Source organism: Nicotiana attenuata, unplaced genomic scaffold (assembly GCF_001879085.1).
Source record: "Nicotiana attenuata strain UT unplaced genomic scaffold, NIATTr2, whole genome shotgun sequence".
NCBI classification, from domain to species: domain Eukaryota; kingdom Viridiplantae; phylum Streptophyta; class Magnoliopsida; order Solanales; family Solanaceae; genus Nicotiana; species Nicotiana attenuata.
In genome coordinates this window covers 49,794-61,174 of record NW_017675393.1, presented here as the reverse complement: position 1 = coordinate 61,174, position 11,381 = coordinate 49,794, and positions in this window count along the sequence as shown.

Below are 11,381 nucleotides of genomic sequence, written 5' to 3'. Positions count from 1 at the left end.
GAGCTGGATGTGCCTCTGGAGTCTGTAATCCCTGTGCTACCTGCTCAGGTGTGCGAGCAGCGGGGGTCTGATTGCCTCCCCCGACCTATGAAGTAGCTGCTGGTGCTGTGGTGGCTGAAACCACCTGAGCCAGGCCCGTGCACACTGTTATGATCTGAGCTAATGTCTCCTGAAGGCCAGGAATCACTATGGGCACAGCCGGTGCCTGAGTTGGTACTGCTGGAGCCTGATCCGGAACTGGGGCAACTGGTGGATCAACAGGCGCTGCCCCTGCTGCTCTGCCTCAGCAACCACCACGACCGTGTCCACGGCCTCTGGTGGCCTCAGTAGGTGGCACTGGTGGTCGTCCGCCACGTCCGGTAGCTCGTGTCGTCACCATCTATGAGAGAATAGAATAAGGAGAAGTTTAGTATTCAGATCAACAAGTTCGCACGACAAGAATTTCAAGAATGTGGAATTTTCCTAAAGGTTTTGCAGCCTCTCGAGGATAAGTACAGACGTCTCCGTACCGATTCGCGAGACTCTACTAAACCGGCTCATTACTTGCGAGACCTAGTAACCTAGGCTCTGATACCAACTTGTCACGACCCTAACCTGATCGTGATGGCGCCCAACACAGTGCTAGGCAAGCCTGACCAATTCAACACTCTCGATCCCTCATATAGAGTTCATTACCAATTAACAGAGCTTAAATATCAAATTAACATGATTATAAATCTGTAACAGTAGATAAAATGTGCGGAAATCAAGAGATATCACTACAAATCCCACCGATCTGGTGTCACGAGTCAAGAGCCTATAATACAAGTCTGGGGAAAACAACCTAAACAAAAGATAGTCTAAAATGCTGAAAGTAAGGAGAATAAAGGGAGAAATCGGGTCTGCGAACGCCATGCAGCTACCTCGATGACTCCGGTGAGATCTGAATAGCAGCAATATCTCAATCTACGCCTCCGGAATACCTGTATCTGCACACATGGTGCAGGGAGTAAAGTGAGTACTCCGACTCAGTGAGTAATAGAAATAAATAATGACTGACGGAAAGAAATCTCGTAAAAGCCCTAAGCAGTTCTATATCAAAGCAGTAAGAACATTTAAACAGCAATTGAAAGAAGAAGTCAAGTAAAAATCCTTTAAGCCAGTTCTCAACTCATTTATTCCTCACGATAATCGTAAATCATACATATACCGCTGCGGTGCGCAGCCCGATCCATATAGTACACTGTTGCGGCGTGCATATATATATATATATAATAGTCGACTGCGCTCACTGGGGGTGTGCAGACTCCGGAGGGGCTCCTACAGCCCAAGCGCTATACTACTGCGGCATGCAGTCCGATCCATATAAATATACTGCTGCGGCGCGCAGCCCGATCCAATAATATACTGCTGCGGCGTGCAGCCCGATCAATATAAATATATACTGCTGCGGCGTGCAGCCCAATCCATATAAATATATACTGCTGCGGCGTGCAGCCCGATCCATAACATATCAAATACCCTCACTATGGGGTTCTCAACCCCTCTCAGTCACTATAAACACAGTCTCTCGGGCATACTAAGTTAAGATAGGGACCCCAACCCACATATTACTCTCCTTTTGGTTTAGTTAATCCAAAGCTGGTTCATATTAGATTAAACTGTTAGAAACATGACTGAGGGTATGATTTTAACGAGTAAAGTGAGGTTAATCAGTACAAATGCCCCTAAGGGTTCTACAGGTCGGCACAAGGCCCCAAACATGGCAACTAGCCCAAACTACAATTATATTAATTAAGTCTCAGTCAAAATACAATAGAATCAGCAATCGGGATGGACCAAGTCCAAATCCCCAGCAGTAATGGACCCCACGCTCATCATGCAGCGTGTGTCTCACCTCAACATAGCACTATGTTGTGCAAATCCGGGGTTTCAAACCCTCAGGACATCATTTATAGCCATTACTCACCTCAAGCTGGCCGAAGTCCTAGCTCGCTATGCCCTTGCCTCGCAAATCAACCTCCTCGCGCGTCGAATCTGGCCAAAACTGCAACGAATATGTTACAATAGGCTAAGGGAATATAACCCAATCAAAAAGTCTCGAAAAACATCGAAATTCACGAAGTTGGCAAAACCCGAGCCCCGAGCCCACTTCTCAAAAAATCAGAAAATTGACATCACCGGAATCCTCATCTCGCCACGAGTCTATACATATCAAATTTACCAAAATCGGAGTCCATTTGACCCCTCAAATTCCACTTTGAAATACCAAATTCCCAAGCCCTAGCTTTACCCTCTTTTGATGAATTTCCACAAATTTCCATGTAAATTCTACCATAATTTCGTGTATTTAGGTTAAGAAACTCACCTCCAATCACGCCTAGTCGAAATCCCCTTAGAATTCCGTCCAATAGCTCTCAAGGTTGCTTAAAAATGGTGGAAATAGACTAAGCTTCCGGAACAAAAATGAGCATTAAAAACCCTTCTGATAACAGGGATTCTCGCACCTGCGGTCCCTTTATCCGCATCAGCAACTTCGCTTCTGCGGTTATTTTTCGCTTCTGCGGAACCTCATTTAAAAGCCAAGACCGCTTCTGCGGTCTCCCTTCCGCATTTGCGGACCCCTCACATGCGGATAATCTTCCGCTTCTGGGGAAACACCTGACATTCCCTTTTCGCACCTGCGGCACGCCTACCCATCTGCGGCCTCGCAGATGCGGTTTCCTTTCCGCATCTGCGGTTGCTCCCTTCCAGGCCATTGACCACATTTGCGGTCTTTCTTCCGCACCTGCGCTGCCACATCTGCGGTTCCTTTTCTGCAGATGCGGAAATACCAGATACCAGGTGCCTTCAGCAATCTCCCAACTCCGAATTTCCTCCCGTTAGCCATCCGAAATCACACCGAGGCCCCCGGGACCTCAACCAAAAGTGCCAACACATCCTAAAACATGATTCAAACTTGCTCCAATCGTCAAAACACCACAATTAACACCAAAACCACCAAGTTACGTCAAATTCAAGCCTAAGTTTCTCAAAAACTTCCGAATTACGCATTTGATCAAAAACCCGACCAAAACACCCCCGAATAACCTGAAATTTTGCACACACATCCAAAATCACCTAACGAAGCTATAACAACTCTCGGAATTCCATTCCGACCCTCGGGTGAAAATCTCACCTATCAACCGGAATTCACCGAAATACTAACTTCGCCAATTCAAGCCTAATTCTACACCGGACCTCCAAAACCAATTCCGATCACACTCCTAAGTCACAAATCATCCCCCGAAGCTAACCAAATCACCAGAAATCACATCCAAGCCCTCTAACTCACAAGTCAACATCCGGTTGACTTTTCCAATACAAACCTTCCTTAAAGAGACTATGTGTCTCATTTCCATCCAAAACCAATCCAAATCGACTCGTTCACTCAAGACTCTTATAATAAAACATGAGGAAGCAGAAAATGGGGAAAATGGGGCGGTAACTCAAGTGACGATGGTCCGGGTCGTCACAGTATGATACATTTATGTTTTAGACATTGATGTATCTGATACGATACAACTACAATTATGATATAGTTATCATACAATTTCTGAATATTTCTTAATAATATAAAGTTTTAGGCAATGGTTAAGAGAGAAGATGGAGATTTTTGATGTAGAATAAGGGATTTTGATTTTTTTTAAAAAGGAAAGAGAAGAGGAGAAGGAAAAAAAAGAGGAAAGGATGTAATTGAATTCCTTAATTGAAGGCACTAATAATGGATTGGAGCCTTTTAAGAAGCAATATATACAAGTAAGAAAAACCCAGATACTTATTAAAAACTGCAAAACATAGAGAACATAGGTAAATAAGTTTCTAATATAGTATACTAGGTAAAAATCCCTACATTAAATGAGAAAATAAAAGCTGCCCATCTCAATTTTGGCCCATAACAAGGACTTGTCAATCAACCAAATTTATAGTGATTCATACAACTAAGAGAAGGGATTTCTTTGCAAGGATTTGTTAAAAGCTTCAATTAGAATTTAGCGGTGCTAGTTGGTGATATAGTTGTATAAATTTATAGCCATGCTTTTACATAATAGAGAAATCAACAAAAGCGCTTAAACTTTTAGATGAGATAATCACACACTTTAACAAATAAGCAACATGTTTCGAGTTCTGACGTTATTGCATCCAGAGGCAGATCCAGAATTTAAATCCTATCGGTCCAACTTTTAAAGTTTTTAGCATTGAACCCATTATATTTTTAAAGTTATGGGTTCTTTCACGACCCAGAATCCCACCATCGGGACCGTGATGGCGCCTAACATTTTTACTTGCTAAGCAAGCCAACGTTAGAACAATCTACTCCTTTTAACAGTTTAAATCAGATATTAAAGAAGAACTGAGATGACTGAAACTTTAACAAATAAGCAACATGTTTCGAGTTCTGACGTTATTGCATCCAGAGGCAGATCCAGAATTTAAATCCTATCGGTCCAACTTTTAAAGTTTTTAGCATTGAACCCATTATATTTTTAAAGTTATGGGTTCTTTCACGACCCAGAATCCCGCCATCGGGACCGTGATGGCACCTAACATTTTTACTTGCTAAGCAAGCCAACGTTAGAACAATCTACTCCTTTTAACAGTTTAAATCAGATATTAAAGAAGAACTGAGATGACTGAATAAACTTAGAAGTAACAATGCGGAAGCTGAACTAGCCAAATATCTATTACAATTACCCGAACCTGGTTTCACGAGTGCACGAACTACTAGAGTAATCACATAAGGGTCTGAAATAAGTAACAAGTTGTTCAAATGAAAGTACACAGCTAAATAGACAGAGGAAGGGGACTCCAGAAGCTGCTTGCTGAACAACTGTACCTCAAGTCTCCGCGAAGGTCTGATCCGAGCTCGCTAATAACCGCTGTTGAGACCGTCTCCAAAATCTGCACAGTGTGCAGAGTGCAGTATCAGTACAACCGACCCCATGTACTAGTAAGTGCCGAGCCCAACCTCGATGAAGTACTGACGAGGCTAAGGTGGGTCACCTACGCTATAACCTGTACGCAGTCTATAATAATGACAAAATAATTGAAATACACTACAGAATTAAACAGCCAACAGGAAATAATAATCACAGCCTCGAAAATAAACCAGTGTCATACAAAATTACCTGATGTTCTAAACGTCAATACCACACAAGAGGGGGGATGATTTGTGTGGTACCCAATTTTCGCTTATCAGAACTATAGAAGGACCTGGTTCTTCAAGGTGTTCCAACTACTGCTGTTTGCGGAATAATAAATACAAAATATAAAGAACACAGAGATTTTTACGTGGAAAACACCTGGCTCAACAGGTGAAAAAACCACGACCTACTACTCAGTAGGATTTTCCCAAACTTCCACTAAAATTACTGAGCCAAAATAGCATTTACAAAACTCTTTGTAAACCTAAGGATTAACTCTAATCCCATTATAGCAACCAGCCTCTAACTGCTGCGACAGCTTCAAGTTAACTCTAACTTGAATATTTAAAATACCTATTGCAATTTCTACTAGATAAAGCTGAAAGGTACAATATGTAAACACCTACTACAATTGAACTAGAAATAAAGAAAGACACATAAAACTCTTTATGGAGCTAGTTCTTCAATCTAGTTCATGTAGCTTGAGGTTTGCACACTTGAATCACACACGAACTGCTTGCAAAAAGCCTTGCTATTTTGCTCTCAATTCACGTTTATCTTCTGCTTATGTGCATTGCTTGTAAAAGAGAACAACACTGATATCTAATGGGTTAGTTATTAAAGATTAACTAGGATACTGATTCTACTCTCCTATCGTAGAAGAGTTCTAGNATCTACTTATCTCCTTATGTGCCTCTCACATGTATAGGTTGATCATGACTGTGCTTCACAAGATGGACCTGATCCATGACTGAGTTCATTTGTCATTCTTCAAAACTTCACCTGTTCTTGGGCCAACAAATTCCTCCTTTTTTATGATGACAAACTCTGTGCTTTTTACTGATTTGGAACCTGTAAGAACTCAGCTTAACCATCAAGACTAAACTTAGAAAATTCACTTATCATCAAGGACCATGTTAATTAGGTTATAAACATCAGTTATTTCAGAATGTGTAAAGCACAATATCTCTTCCCCCTTTTGGCATCATCGAAAAGTTGCATACACAATGTGAATCCCAGATTTTAATAAATACTCATGGCCACTAGAGCAACTGCAAGTGCAATCATGGTGCAATCATCAGTAATAAAACAAACATATTTAAACTATCGAGGACAGATTAATCATTGAACAAGAGAAAACAGCAGTTGTCATTGATAGAGATATGTTGCCACCTACAATCCACAAAAAGAAATAAACATTCCAACCATGAGCAAAAAGAAAACAGAAAGATAGAAAAATCCCTAATCTGGGTCACTGGGGGTACTGAACAAGTTCAGGAGACAGGATCTAGAAGTCCTAAGGCTTGGAGGAACTAGAGGGTTGGGATTGGGTTTGGAGAAGATTCAACATGTTCTGAAGAATTCCATCATTCTTCTCCTTTTCTTTGGCAAGCTCAGATCTGAGACCATCCCTCTCAGCTTCCACTTCAACCATACGTGCCTTGAGCCTAGCTATTTCATCATCCTTGGCTGCACATTCCTGAACCAGACTTCTAAGTTCTAACTTTGCTGTTGATGGGTGCCTTCTGGGATGAACCAGGTTCATTTGGGATGGCATTGACTGGATAGTCACAAGCAAGCAGAGTATTGATACCAAAGTGTTCCTTGCTTGAGGCCATTTCCCATTTCTTCAGAGGCACATTCAGCCTGTCCAGAACTGTGGTTAGAATAAAGCCATAAGGAGTAGCATGAGCCTTGGAGCCATTTATTACCCTGTCTAGTAGCTTGACAATGAAAGCAGGCCAATTGATTTGCTTTCCTCTCTCCAGGCACTCCATAAGGACCAATCCATGTAGTTGGCAGTATGCCTTCTCTCCTGTCTAGGCAATAAGCACTTGTTGACAAATTCAAACACAACCTTGTGCTCAGGCCTCATTTCACTCTTCTGCACAGCCCGAGCTTCATTGACTTCTTCTGAATCACAAAACCTCTTGGTGATTTCAAGGGCAGTAGGGAGGGAGTCTAGGCAAGGCCACCTTTGCCTTGTGTAGTCATCAAAGCCTTCAGAGGGTATGTCCAGAATCTCTCCCAGTTTCTGTGCATCAAACTGCACTTGAACTCCTTTCACCAGGCTTCTAACTATGTCATCCTTAACCACAGCATTTGCCATAAATTCAATCAGCTCATTCCTGGCAAGCCTACCATCGATCTGAAGGACCATGTTCTTCCACCCCTGAGCTGCTAAAGCATCCACTAACCTAATCATTCCTGGTTGCACCAGGTCTTTCAACAGTCTTCCCTTCAAAATTTTCCTTCTGCCAAACATGGCAAACTTGTCCTGTTCCTTCTCAAAATCCTGTTCTTCTTCTTCTCCACTACAGTCTTCATCATCAGAAATTCTTGATTGTTTGTTTTTCACTACATATCTTGTCCTCTTGGCTAGTGAAGGTTCAACAACCTCAGACATAGAGGAAGACTTCTTGGAGGAAGTCTTGGGCTTTTTAGGCTTGGGTGTAGGAACCTCCACTATTGTACCCCTTTCTTGATGGACCAGTTCCATCTCCTCTTCCTCAACAGCCTCTGAGGATTCTGCAATCTTTCCCTTTCCCTTATCCATTTTCTTTTTCTTGTTTTCTTCTAAGGCTTTTTGTAGATCAGCTTCACTCTGTTTTACCCTGCTTCTTGTGGCTCTACCCCTAGGCACTGAAGAGGCAGTAGGTGTTAGGGATGAAGCTTTTCTTTTCTTGGAAGGCTTGGAAACATTTGGGGTTTTTGTGGTGGGAGTTCTGCGTTTCTTTGGGTCATAGCTTGCCCCAACCTTTTTCAGTAGATCAGCCAGGGTCTCTTCAGTAGATGAAACAGGTTCATCTCTCTATTTGCTCAGATGAACCAACCCCTCAGCAACTTCCCCAGAACCACTTCCTCCTGACTTCAGGTCACTCGCTTCTACCCTATCATGTTCAACCCCACAAATAGCAGGTACTACACTATTCCCAGTTCTCCTCTCTTCACCACATGCACCCTCTCTCTCTTTTTCTTTTTCTAACTTCTTTTTACCTCCACTCCTACGTATCTCAGGCAACTCAACATCCCTAATGGGTCCAACCAGAACAAACCTAGTCTCTAAATTTTCAATTATAGGTGAACTTACTTGGAAGGTGATTCTTGAGTCTTTTCAGAGTCAGAAGACCCATGTCCTTCCCCCTCAGTAGCCGATTGATAGGATTCAGACTCAGAGCTGGAGTCAGATTTTTGAGCTTTTCTTGCTTTCAACCTTCCATTTAAAGCCTTCCTCAGAGCACCAGATGCCACAGTCTTTAACATTTTTACCCTTCGTAGTCTACGTTTTGAAGATTCACTGGGTGGAGTGGTTGAGGATGAATTTGAGGGAGATGGTGGTGGAGGAGTTCCAGGATTTTCTTGTGGATTAGACATGATCGTTGATTCTTTGAGAAAATTTGGGAATTTTGGAGAAGAGGGTAAATGAAGATGACAACGATTTTTTGACGGTTTAGAGTTATGATGAGGACTGGAGAATTAATGTGTATTTAAAGGGGATTACACATTTAATAAGTAACGACGGCCTTTTGCAGTGGTCAAATAGGAGTCTAATCAACCTGAAATTACAGATTTTGAATGATCTATTTGGCTTCCCTAGATATTAGGCAAAAATTACGGTTTAGAGTTCTAGATGGACGGAACTGGTTCAATCCTAACGGATAGAATTTTCTAGGAATTTGACAAGTATAGGACTTCTGCTCATGATTGAATTATTAATCTTTCTAATTGTGCAGAGTATAGAAAACATACCTGAGCTTTCATATGAACCCATACTGATGAACCAGGTTCTTCATTTAGAACTCTCTTGAACATGCCTCAAATGCCATAATAGAGAAAATTTTGTGAGAGATCGGGGAGTCATATAAACACATGTCACAGGAGTATACCAATTAAAGTATGAAGCTGAGTAAGAATTAATCTAGATATTTACACATGTTTAGAATTCCTAGCCAAAAAATATATTTTTTTTCAATTCAATTTTTTTTTCATTGTGCATTCTAAGCTGGACCTATTAGGTGATCTTAATCATCCCTAATTCCAACCTGTTCCTCTCAAAGTTTTCTCTACTCAGTGCTTTAGTGAAGATGTCAGCAATTTGTTTATCAGTAGCACAAAATTCTATGGAGATCAATCCTTTCTCATAGTTATCTCTCAAGAAGTGGTGTCTAACATCTATGTGCTTAGTCCTCTTATGATGAACAGGTTTCTTTGTCTTACTTATAGCACTAGTGTTATCACAGAATATAGGAATGCAACCAACTTCAATGCCAAAATCTACCAGCTACTGTTTGATCCATAGTAGTTGAGCACAACAAGATGCAGCAGCAACATATTCAGCCTCAGCAGTGGATAAGGCCACTGAATTCTGCTTTTTAGTGGCCCATGATACAAGACATGAACCAAGAAAATGAGCCATACCTGAGGTGCTCTTCTTATCCACAAGGAAACCTGCATAATCAGCATCAGCATACCCTACTAGATTGAAATTACTACCTTTAAGGTACCAAAGACACAGATCAGTAGTGCCTTTCAAATATCTCAGTATCCTTTTGACAGCAGTCAAGTGAGATCCTTTGGATTAGCCTGAAAATGAGCACAAAGTCCTGCACTGAAAACTGTGTCAGGTCTGATCAATAGTGAACCAATCATACCCCTATACAACTTCTGATCAACACATGAACCAGGTTCATCTATGTCTAATTTAGTGGCAGTTGCAATAGGGGTGTCTATTTCCATTGATTCATTCATTTTAAACTTTTTGATCAACTCTTTTGCATATTTCTGCTGATGGATCATGGTTCCATTTGGGTTTTGTTTGATCTTTAAGCCTAAGAAAAAGTTAAACTCACACATCATACTCATTTCAAACTCACTCCCCATTAATTTGGCAAAATCTTTACTTAGTTTGTCAGTGGTTGCCCCAAAAATTATGTTATCAACATATATTTGTACCACAAGAAGATCTTTACCTTTTTTCCTCAGAAATAGAGTACTGTCAATCTTACCTCTTTTGTAGCCATGTTCAAGCAGGAATTTTGACAATCGTTCATACCATGCTCTAGGAGCATGCTTGAGTCCATAGAGAGCCTTGTCTAATTTATACATATGTTCATGTAACGACCCGACCGGCTGTTTTGACCTTTTGCACTTTGATCGCCAGTTCTCGAGCATGACTTGCCCTGTGTTATGTATTATGTCTCATGTAGATCGTTGGTTTTGGGTTTCAGGAAAATTGGAAAGAATTTGAAAAAAGAGTCTCAGTTGAAAGCTTTGAATTTAAAATGTTGATCAAGAGTTGACTTATTTGTATACGAGCTCGGATCAGAATTTTTATGATTTGGTTAGCTTCGGTGGGTGATTTATGACTTAGGAGCGTGATCGGAATTGGTTTGGAGGTCCGGTGTAGAAATTAGCTTGTTTTGGCGAAGTTAGTATAGGCGAATTCCGGTTGATAGGTGAGATTTTGATCTGAGGGTCGGAATGAAATTCCGAGAGCTGTTGTAGCTTCGCTATGTCATTTGTGATTTGTGTGCAAAATTTTAGGTCATTCAGACGCCGATTGGTTGGGTTTTTGATCAAATGCGTGTTTCGGAAGTTTTTGGAAAACTTAGGCTTGAATTCGATGAGAATTGATGGTTTTGGTGTTGTTTGAGGTGTTTAGGTGATTGGAACAAGTTTGAATGAGGTTTTAGGATGTGTTGGTGCTTTTGGTTGAGGTCCAGGGGGCCTCGGGTGAGTTTTGGGTGGTCAATCGGACCATTTTTGTGTTTGAGAGATTGCAGATTTTCTGTTCTGGTGTTGCAGGTATTTTGGCCTTCGCGTTCGCGAAGGGCTGAGTGCTGTGAGCTACGCGTTCACGAGGGTCCATGCCGCGTTCGCGAAGGGTTGTGAGAGGCAGCATCGCATTCGCGATGGAAGTGGCGCGTTCGCGAAGGTCAAGGCGGTGGAAGCATCGCGTTCGCGACGGGCGTGTCGCGTTCGCGTAAGGTAAAAGTTGGTCAATGTAATTTTGTGCTACGCGTTCGCGAGAGTTGGATCGCATTCGCGAAGAAGAAAAATCCTGTAGCTGGGCAGAATGTTTTAAAGTCATCTTGTTCGCGATTTTGGGTCTATTTTCACCCATGGCTGCCCGTTTTTGGAGATTTTTGGAGGAAATGAAAGAGGGATTCAAGAGGAATCGACTTGAGGTAAGAATCTTGGTCTTAAAACTTGATTATA